At 42.1% G+C, this 11471-nt stretch overlaps 1 long non-coding RNA gene across 1 annotated transcript; it reads right to left on the bottom strand.

The window, feature by feature from the left end:
• Window positions 1-8120: 8120 nt before the first annotated feature.
• LOC143421342 (uncharacterized) lies at window positions 8121-9046 on the bottom strand. The gene is made up of 2 exons (XR_013100978.1): window positions 8875-9046; window positions 8121-8785 (listed from the first exon to the last, which is right to left on the bottom strand). It is a non-coding gene; the product is annotated as an uncharacterized LOC143421342 (long non-coding RNA).
• Window positions 9047-11471: the final 2425 nt, after the last annotated feature.

Genomic DNA, 11471 nt, shown 5'->3' on the forward strand with positions numbered 1-11471 from the left:
CTGGATCAGATATCCTTGTGTTTGCATTGTTCCCACATCATCATAATTTGTTTCTCCAGGTTCAACATGGCAAGTGACCAAACGCCACAGCTGTTCGACTTCGAAAAAAAAAAAAGCCTTAAAAACTACTTTTCGAATTCTCTACCCTTAAGAAGACCACAAAAAATGTGTGATCTTCCTAAGGGTACAGAATTTTAATTGCTGGAGATTAGAGATCTCTCAAGTGAAGTAGATTTTTTTTTTTTAAGATGTTTTGTTTGGTACTCTAAATACTATGACATCAAAACAATGTGATTTGTCACTTGCAAAGGATCAACCTTATTGCATTTTATATTTTCAAATGAAAGCACGGTGACATGGAAAGGTATTTTTCTTTAATGATCTTGCTTCAGCAATCTCAAATACTAAAGATTAGCATCTCAATACTGTGGATGCTTAATCAGCTTGTGTTTGGAGTAAAATGATCTTTGTCTGATGATTACTCTGACAACACGAACTGTTTTTAAAGCAGAAACAGTCTGTCTTATAGTTCTCAGATGTTACTGTTAGTTTTACAAACACATTCTTTTTCATGTCTGTCCATGTGGCTTTTATGGGTAAAGTGATTTTCAATAGTACAAGCATCATCTAACTTTTCTTTGCTCTTCAGTATAAATGCAGGAACTTAAAGGCTTTATTAAAAGTGTCACAATTTAACACTCAATGCCAAAAACAGATGCATGTTTTATCAACAGCTCTGAAAAAAAAAGAAATGTAGAACATGGTCCCTCTCACTCTCTCTGTCTGTAAAAACCCCCAGTGAACTGGTAATCACTTTTAAACAATGGGGGTAGTTTATGGCTCTCATTAGCTGCAACGCCATGTAACACCTGGATGTTAGAATCCACCTAGGTTTTCTGTCTGTTTTTCCATGCTATCAGTATTTTTTTGTAAAATACTCTTTTTTTTGTTAAACTAAAATGATATCCATATATGCAGAAGCTGTATCCTTGCACTCCAAATGTCTAATTCTTGAAAGTCATCTAATCCTTCAGATTTGTGAATTTCAAAGCTTTGTCATTCAACTAAGCTTTCATTTAGCATTCTGATACACTGTTGAAGGGATGGATTAGCATAACCCGATTACTGACTTGCCCTGCATCTGTAAGAGAGGTTTTTATAATGTACACAAGGAAAAGTTTCTAATTAGTATGCCTTGTATTCCCTAGACGTTATACTGTTATTAACACGAAAGAAAAGTTCACACTGTCTTCTGTGATTATAGTCTCACCAAAATGTGGCTATGGAAAAAAGTTCTGTGATTAGGTGAATCAGGCTTATAGTTTTTGTTTTAACGTGCTCATTGGAAAGGTTAGAGTAGAAAAGCACTTTACGAATACCATTGGTGAGATTGTCCTCTGAATACTTTCCTGTACTTCTTCATTCCAGCACCATGTCTCCTTGTCCTCTATCTGCTGTCGAGAGAAGACACCAAACACATTTTCTTGGTAGTTTGCCTCAGCACTGCAGCTGTACTTTGCCAGTCATCTGGTAATGATTCTGCAACATAGTCCTTGCTAACCCAAGCCCCAACCAATCTGATATGAAAATCACATTTTTTATGATTCACATTTAATTTGGGAAATATTTTTCACAGGATGCTCTTCCTGACACAACCCTCCCTATTTTTGCAGACTTGGGACTTGTGCTAGACTGTGCCCCCCTTTTCTTGGTTATGCTACCATGTTAAATATTGCATTAAAATAACATTTAGGGCTGTGTGTAATACTAAATGTAATAGATGTAATGCTAGTTTTCACTCATTGGTGGCTACTTCCTAATTTTATCAAAGAATAAAAAATTATTGATGGATCTAATTCTTCACGATTGCATGAGTACCACAGATATTGGGGAAACAGCTAAAGATTAAGGAAATGTTAAAATTTTTCCTACAAATTAATGAGATGCCTCTGCAGTTTAGAAACAACAAAGCAATGCAACCACCAACGCATAAAATACAAAATGTATCTTGTGGGAAGATATTAGTCAGTATGCTGTATCATTTCATGAGCTTTCCGGGGGAAATCTGCACAGAGATAATCATCATGGAGCAAAAAATTACTCCGACCCTTCTTACTGAACCTAGAGAAACTCGATGTAGGCAAAGTAAAAACATGCCGCAAGCCATGTGAGGGATCACTTTGTAAGTCTCTGCGTGTTCAGCTAAAGCAGACAGCAGAAAAAGTAGCTGCACTGTTTGTCCTGTGGGAAGAAGAATATGGTCGATACCCTCCTCTTACTCTGTCAGCTTAGGAAGCAGACTCAGTCAACTTCCTGGAATGTCTGAAAGAAAGAGACCGTTGCTATGGCAACATGTCTGTGGATGGTTTCTGAATAAAGAGTTGAAGTAGTTCAAACTGAAAAAAATAGCTTTAATAAATATCATACAAAGAAGTTGTCTTTCTTTTGAGCTCTAACCTGTTACACATTTGAAGATTCTCCCAGAGGAAATTGCTAAGTAAAACAACAACAATTTATTTCTGGTGTGTACCCCCAGGACCCTGGAGAATTTTGATCTGAGGGAGAATCTCATGTTGCTTAACAGCGGTGGCATCAGGAAAATGGAGGGCCGGCCCAATTTTTGGCGTTTCCTTCTAATCATCTATTGAACTCGCTCCGGGTAATGACCTAATTCTCATTGAGCTTCATACTGTGGCTCCCCATCTATCCATCCCTTCAGTCATTGCTGCATTCATCCAAAAGATGCAAAGGGACAGATATGTAGACAAGCAGGAGAAACCATTGGCTCAATAATGGTCGCTTGAGAGGACTCACATGAGAGAGGGGTCAGTTTAGTCCGTCACGCCTGGCTTCATCATTATAGCTCTGGCCAGCTGTAAGGGATGTGTTTTGAGTGTGGCAGGACACGAAGCACAACCTTTTTTCAGGATAAGGACACAGTGACATTGAGTACCTCTTATACACGCTCACACATCATCATAAGCTGTAATAGAAAGTGGTTCACTAAAGAAAAGAATCCAGGTGTGTTCCTCTGAGCTTCTTTTTTTTTTTTATCTGAAAGCCTCATCATTTCTCAGTTACATGGCAATGTTCATGATGAAGGACCCTGTTATTCCTGCACTGAAGACTAGATGGTTCTTCAAGAAATAAATTGTCCAGACTGCCGGTGACCCCCTGCCTTTCTGCTACCTCTCCCGCTGCCTGTCATTTGGACTAATCTCCTGCCATCACTGAGGAAGTGTAATGGACAGTAATCCTCTGAACCATTCCACAAAGTAATACTCTCAGTGATGAGACTGTCTTTAAAGAGAAAAAAAAACTCTGACACCTCAAATCCATTTTACATTTTTCACCATCAATCACATTACATTCCTTATAGTTTAAATATTTTTAGGGATTCTGAGTAGGCACATTAACTGCCACTGACAAAGTAGTTGTCAAATTGGTAAAGAATATGTGTAAAGTAGCAGCACTGATGTGCATAGGGAGCCAGATGATCATAATCCTTTGATAGCTGGAATCCCATTAGCAACAGGTCTGTGACTTACAAAAGGAAGGATCAGATTATTGCTGTGATCGAGCATCATAAGCTGTTGACATTTGTCTGCTGAAGCTAGTGCTGCTGCATCCCCACACCGGTGTGGAGAACTCCCACAGACTACACACTGTTGGACTGATCTAAGAGACAAGCTTTATGTTCTCATCAGTGCTTGCATGAGGACTGTTAATGTACAGTAGCTGCAGTACAGCTGGATGATGAAAGCAGTAATTAATGCTACTCCTGGTATACATAGCACACTCCTCTCACTTTATTAAAATAGCCGTTTTAGAAGCAAAACTTCATGTAGCTGCAAATAATATTAACCTACTTTATTTAACTTTGAAAAAAATGAATTTGTTGTCAGTATTGACTAGTAGTATAAATAATTTTCTTCTTTCATCAAAATTATTCAAACCCCTTCCAAAGCATTCTCACTCCCAACTCTTGAAAACACACGTAAGACCCTTTATGACATGAAAGACACTGATTCACAATACCTACTCACAGAACAAAGATGTCAAACAACCTACAAAAGCTTCCAAGTCAGAAGTCTTGTGTTCAGTTCCTGTCAGCAGGGCTTCAGTCTCATGCACTGCCATGCATGTTAAAACGTTATAGTGTACATTGAAGCATAGCATCTGTTGATGTTTGACTTTTGATATATAGGTACAGTAAAAAAAAAAAAAGATTGGAAACCTTTTTGAATCACCAAAATCTCTAAAAGTTTTACGAGCAACTATGGGAAATAGGGGGTTCATTGTGTTTGTTTTTTTCCCAGCCTGCTCAATGAAGCTATTACTCTTTTTTTTTTATTTTAACAAACAGATGACCAGTACAACTTTTTGTGAGTTAATATTGTGTATTTGTCTATAACTTTAACTTAATTTGTCCTTTATTTTTGTCAATTTTTTTCTCTTTTGATATATTTTTATTCTCTGAAAACAAGTTAGTGTTGAAAACATGACTTAAATTAATAATTCTACTTTATGCAAGTGCAGTTATTTGGGATTTGCATCAACAATAATGTTTATATGTGTGGTGTACCAAACTCAGGGGAAACTTCAGCATTGTGCCCACTTAGCCCCACGGTTTACTCACTACCATATGGTTTTCTCCCAGTATGCCTACACTGTGCCAACAGTATGTGTGGCAGAACCCAAACACAGGACTCACAAAGCACAACATGAAAACTTGTTTATAGCTGCAAAAACTGCAAAACAGTTAATCTGGGAGAAAACATGAGTAGGAAGGAAGAATCACAGCTAGAGGAAGAATGCAACAAGGAACAAAGGTAAACTTGGGCAATCTATCCACACAGAAGAACTCAGAAGGGACAGACGGAGGAAGCAAAACTGAACATCATACACACGAGACTAACAAAATAAAACAGGAAGTAACAAACACTGAGGTCAGGACTAGGACATGAACTTGACTGTGCAACAGGAGAATAAACATGCAAAGACATGACTGACTGGGGTGGAAAGAAAGGAAACACAAAAGATGAAACCTAACCTAATAAGGAACACAGAGTGGAAAAAAGGTTAACTAAAATAATCAAACTATAACATGTTTGATAACATATATAACGGAACTATAAATACTGAAAAAGAATGAGAACAAACCCCAAAACGTCCCACATGACAGCCAATAAATTACTTTTATTTATAGAAATAAAGTAATGTGTTATCTTTGTCTGCCTGCGTTCCTATCATGATCAACCATCACCGTGCTGAAGAGGTGGAGAATTTCACATATCTTGGCAGCATCATCTCGAATGAGGGGATCTCTGACCGAGATGTCGACGTCAGAGCAGGGAGGGCGGCCGGTGTCCTCCGACATCTCCAACCTATTTGGAACGTGACCTCCCTAAATGTTAGGGTCAAGATCAATCTATTGAACTCTATCGTCATTCCGATTGTCCTTTTCTGAGTGCCCTTGATTATGTTGCTTAAGTGTTTTGGAAGGATAGTTTGAATAATTTGTCAGATTTAGATTAAAACATATGTCAGCCTGCACAAACAAAGATAGCAAGATTTTACAGTGGGCTGTAGGAACCTAAACTGAACCTAATCTGAACCACAAAGTGCAGGTCCACAGTACTTTACCATCTGTGTAGTGCAGCATGTTGCCAGTTCTGTGTCTGCAACTACAAAGTGTAAACGTCTGCTCCATGTGGGTTTACAATTTCTTTTCTTTCAGTAGGCTGGCTCTCACGTAGTAGTGGTGACTCCCTAGATGACTGTAACACAATTTTGCCTTTTCAGCAACCCAGACATTCATGGAGGATTGCACAGTAGTAGAAATTGGCATCTGAAGACGATGCAGAGGAAATGATTTACAGTGCTCTCTTCTCTCTGTTGGGATAATAACTGCACCAGATCTTAGACAGGAAAAAAGCCAACAATGTTCCAATGGGCCAGGACCACAGCCAGAGGACTGACAATGTGAGGTGGTTCACCAATATTCCATGTTGTATTGAAAAGCATTTTGGGATTTCAAATTTTTATAGATATTGTAAATAAGGGCAGCTGTGCAGTTAAGTCCATGGGTATTTGGACAATGAAACCGTTCTTATAATTTATCAATCTTTGCAGTGGATTTTAAATTACCCGGTCAAGATGTTGAATATGCATTTGCTAGCTAATAAATCAATACAAGGTCCAAAGAGATGCCAATGAAATGCAAGGATGTTGTAATTAGGCTGAATAAAACAAAATAAACCATAAGAGCAACCAGATAAATAATCTGATACATCTTTAAAAAGAAGTAAAGCAGTGACCGGCTCAGCATCACCAAAAGGAAAAAAGTGAATGATCACAGAATTTTTTCCTTGCTTAAGAAAAACAACTATATGGCCAAGCTGAGTAACAGGAACACAGGAACATCTTTGCTGGAGTCGCTTTCATGAATGCAAATTCAAAGGGTTCATCACAAGGTGCACAAAAAGACTGTCAAATTTGACCTAGTGAAGGTGTTAACGGTTAGTTATAGTGCAAGAGAATAGTGCAAACTGCTGCGATGTTCTAATGATGACTAAACTGTACTAGTTAGGCGCAGGTCTTCTGGGGACTCGGTAGGTCACCAAAGAGCAAATGTGCACATTAGTGAAGTGAACTTGAAAGTCAAATTATGTTGGGTGGAGACACAATGGTTGCCTGTCATTTAATGCAGCAATTATATTGTGTCCAAAAGCATTGTATTTAATCCCAAAGATGTGAGCTATTGAGCAAAATTCTTCTGTTCAGTCTCATCAGGCTGCATCCGGCCAACGTGGATGCAGCCTGTGACTCTCTCCACTCTGTGGTCAGCAGACTGCAAACGCAATCACCGAGAGCCCTTCTCATACTATCAGGGGACTTCAATCATGCCTCACTGGACTCCACACTGCCCACCTTCACCCAGTATGTGACCTGCCCAACCAGAGTCAATAAAACACTGGACTTACTGTATGCCAATGCAGAAGAGGCATACAGTTCATCACCTCTCCCTCCCCTGGGCAGATCTGATCACAACCTGGTGCACCTTGTCCCTGTGTATGAGCCCTTAGTGCGCAGGGAGCCACCAGCCACCCGCACAGTACAGAGATGGTCAGAGGAGAGCGAGGAGGCTCTTAAGGATTGTTTTGAGTCGACTGTGTGGGAGGTGATTTGTGATGACCACGGAGAGGACATCGACAGCCTTACTACATGCATTACTGACTATATAAACTTCTGTGTGGATAACACTGTACCTACCAGGACTGTACGGTGTTTCTCCAACAACAAACCTTGGATTACCCCAGAAATTAAAACCGTCCTCAAGCAGAAGAGGAGGGCCTTCAAATCCAGAGACAAAGAGGAGTTGAAAAGGGTGCAGAGAGAGCTGAGGGGACTGATAAGGAATGGGAAGGAGAGCTACAGGCAGAAGATGGAGAACCAGCTTCAACAAAACAACGTTGGTGAAGTCTGGAGAGGCCTCAGAACCATCTCGGGCCACAAACAGCAGACCTCTCTGCCTGGGAGGGATGTGAGATGGGCAAATGAACTGAATCATTTCTTCAACAGATTTGATTCAGCCATGAGGCAGTCTGCAACATCGGCTGCAGACTCACCCACCCCCACTGCTGCTGTTCCACCTCAGACACTTCACACCTCCTCTATTCACCCTGCTCACTCCCCCCCCACCCCCAACTGCAGCATCCAATACACACTCAACACAAGGCTCCAGCCTGTCTCTCTCAACCACCCAGGTTAGGAGGGAACTGAGGAGGACTAGGAGTCCCAGGCTTCTACCTTTCTACCTTTAAAACCCGCCACCAGCCAAATGGCTGGTAGGCTTTTAGCTAAGCTTTAGCTTCAGCCAAGTGGAAGCTAAATTGGCTAGTCATTCATATGTAAATTGGGTTGTTACCTGGGAATTCTGGAGGGAGGGGAGTGGGGGGGTGTGGATGAGGGCGTGGGGGAGCTGCTAAAAGCTGTGAACTTCCTTTTGTGTTTCATCTTGATGCATTCTCAATCATCCAGGGAAATAAATCTCCAAAAGTCACCAACTTGGAGTGTTTCAGTTTGCCGTCTTAGGGAGAAATCAACACACATGGGTGTATGTCCTTTGTTGCTGAGATTTATTGATAAAAACAGTACAAAAAATCAACCATTTGTACACATTTTTACAAATAATTATAAAAAGTGAGTGAGTACATTTCAACATTTTCAGCAATCACTCACAATCCTGGCACTGCCATGGTATCTGTAGTCTGCATTTACCACATGTGTATCTGTTGCAGTGAACACATCGCACAGTGGCATGATTGTTCTTGCAATTGTGTTTGACCTGACACATGGCTCTTTTTCCAGGGCTCGGTGTGGAGGGTTGTGTCCAAAGCAACTGTTCTTTTCTTGCCTTCTTCGCAGCTACATGAGAGTGAGCTAACTCCCTTGCAAGCTCCACCAGGAAGTCCACCCGTCTTTCCTTCGTCCCGGAGCATGCTTGATACAGCACATGTGCATTCAGTGCTGCCATGTCAATCATGTTATAAAACACGGCAACTGGCCAGCGCCGTGTTCCTCTGCGGACAGTGTACTCCCGAACCATCTGGTCCATCACATCCACGCCACACTTTGTTTTGTTGTAAAGGGTGACAGTGTTTGGCTTCCTTTTGGTGGTGTTATCAGTCTGAACCACGCCGTGCATGCTGCTAAGAATATAGACTGTCTTCTTCCGTTTGGCCGCATACGCCGTCAGCGTGGCAGCAGAGGTTGAAAACACCTAAGAAATAAGATAAATTGTTATTTCCATAGCACTTTTACACACAATGAAACACATAAACATAGAACCACAAAAGACCTGCAACATACCTGAGTGGTGAATTCATTGCGATCTGTCTGTCTAGTGGATTGAGGAATTTCCCTGCGAATCTTGTTGACTGTGCCGAGGATGGTGGTTTTCCGTCTAAGAAGTTTTTGCGCAAGTGAAAGCGATGTGAAAAAATTGTCTGTGGTAACATTTCTGCCCTTGTCTAGGAATGGTTCCATCAGCCTCATTACTACATTTTCAGAAAGTCTCTCCCCAGTGGGACGATTGGGGTCCTTGCCAAGATATGGGAAGACATTGCAAATGTACTTGGATTTTAGGTCGCAAGCCTAAAACTTGATCCCAAACTTGTCAGGTTTACTTGCAATATACTGCAGGAAACTGCACCGAGTCTTTGATGGGAAAAGCTGTTCATCAACGGTGATATGTAGACCAGGGTTGTAGCACGTGATGCAGTTGGTGACAAATGATCCCCACAAACTGGAAATTGCAGCGAACTTATCAGTCTTTGCTCGATCACTGCGGGTGGACTTGTCATCAAAGCGTAGGTGTTGCATGATTTCTTGGAAGCGGTTTCGTGCCATAGTTCCAATTATCTGTGGGTTTCCCAGGTTTGCTGACCAGCAGTCATTTAGAGATGGAACCCTGGTAACCCCCCGCAAGATGACAATTGCAATAAATGCCATTAGTTCAGGGAGGTCCATGAACCAATGAACATGCTCCGTTTGCTGTGCATGTTGAGCAGTCCATTCTTGAATGCTATGAAGCATGTCAAAAGTGATGAAACACAGGAAGCTCCGAAGGCGACTCGTGATCTGCATCATCTGCAGCGTACGCTTCTATTGGGGTGAAAGGGAGACAGGTCCCCACCTGTTCTTCACGCCACACTGTGCCATCTTTCGCTGTCTCAGTCCCCAAACAAGCTCTCTTTTTAGGTGCAGAAGCAGTCTCCTCATCTGCAGTGTGAACAAATTCAAATTGTGAGCAATGGGAAGGTCCAGTATCTCCTCCTCTGTATCAGAATAATGTCTGAAATATCTTACTTACAAACTACATCCACTTACTTATTTGAAATGAAATAGGAAATAACATGAAATGCAACTAACCGGAAGACTGATCAGACAGCTCTGAGTCCGAATCCGGCTGAACTTGTAGGTCTTCTCCATCCGAGTCACAAGGGTCGACTTCCCTCAGGATCATTTCCAAGGCCTGCTGAGTGGTGAGTCTTCTCTGCATTTTCTTTCCTTGGAGAGGAGGTCCGTACACCACAGAATTCTTCAGGGCAATGAAGGATTAGGCTAAGTGCAGTGAGATTGTATCATATATATAGGGCTTGGCTTCCTGATCAATGCTCCACTACCAAAAGGAAGCCAAGCCCTGTCACCCTTTACAACAAAACAAGGTGTGATCACATTGATGCCACAATGGACGACTGATCAATGCTCCACTACCAAAAGGAAGCCAAGCCCTGTCACCCTTTACAACAAAACAAGGTGTGATCACAGGGCTTGGCTTCCTTTTGGTAGTGGACAATTGATCAGGAAGCCAAGCCAAGGTAAATGCAGACTACAGATACCATGGCAGTGCCAGGATTGTGAGTGATTGCTGAAAATGTTGAAATGTACTCACTCACTTTTTATAATTATTTGTAAAAATGTGTACAAATGGTTGATTTTTTGTACTGTTTTTATCAATAAATCTCAGCAACAAAGGACATACACCCATGTGTGTTGATTTCTCCCTAAGACGGCAAACTGAAACACTCCAAGTTGGTGACTTTTGGAGATTTATTTCCCTGGATGATTGAGAATGCATCAAGATGAAACACAAAAGGAAGTTCACAGCTTTTAGCAGCTCCCCCACGCCCTCATCCACACACCCCCACTCCCCTCCCTCCAGAATTCCCAGGTAACAACCCAATTTACATATGAATGACTAGCCAATTTAGCTTCCACTTGGCTGAAGCTAAAGCTTAGCTAAAAGCCATTTGGCTGCTCTCCGGGTTTTAAAGGTAGAAAAAGCCAAATGGCAGTCCGTGGTGATGTAAGTGTAATGGCAAGAAGGCAGCGGGTCCAGATGGCATCAGCTCGAGGGTCGTCAGGTCCTGCGCGGACCAACTGTGTGGGGTGATGGAGCACCTCTTCAACCTGAGCCTGAGGTTGGGAAGAGTCCCACAGCTCTGGAAAACCTCCTGTGTTGTACCAGTGCCAAAGACTTCACGCCCCAAGGACCTCAACAGCTACAGGCCGGTGGCTCTGACATCCCACCTGATGAAGACCCTGGAGCGGTTGGTCCTGGCTCAGCTTCGGCGCCTAATAAGCTCATCACTGGACCCACTTCAGTTTGCCTACCAGCCTGGCATTGGAGCGGATGATGCCGTCATTCACCTCCTACATCGTTCCCTCGCTCACCTGGAGACCGCTGGAAGCACTGTGAGAATCATGTTCTTTGATTTCTCCAGTGCCTTCAACACCATTCTTCCCTCGGTTCTAAAGGACAAGCTGGTGAACTCTGGAGTGGACCATCACCTCACTACCTGGATCCTGGACTACCTCACCGACCGACCACAGTATGTGAGGACTCAGGGCTGTGTGTCGGACAGGGTCGTCTGCAGTACGGGGGCCCCACAGGGAACGGTTCT

Source organism: Maylandia zebra, linkage group LG12, assembly GCF_041146795.1.
Source record: "Maylandia zebra isolate NMK-2024a linkage group LG12, Mzebra_GT3a, whole genome shotgun sequence".
Classification (NCBI taxonomy): Eukaryota; Metazoa; Chordata; class Actinopteri; order Cichliformes; family Cichlidae; genus Maylandia; species Maylandia zebra.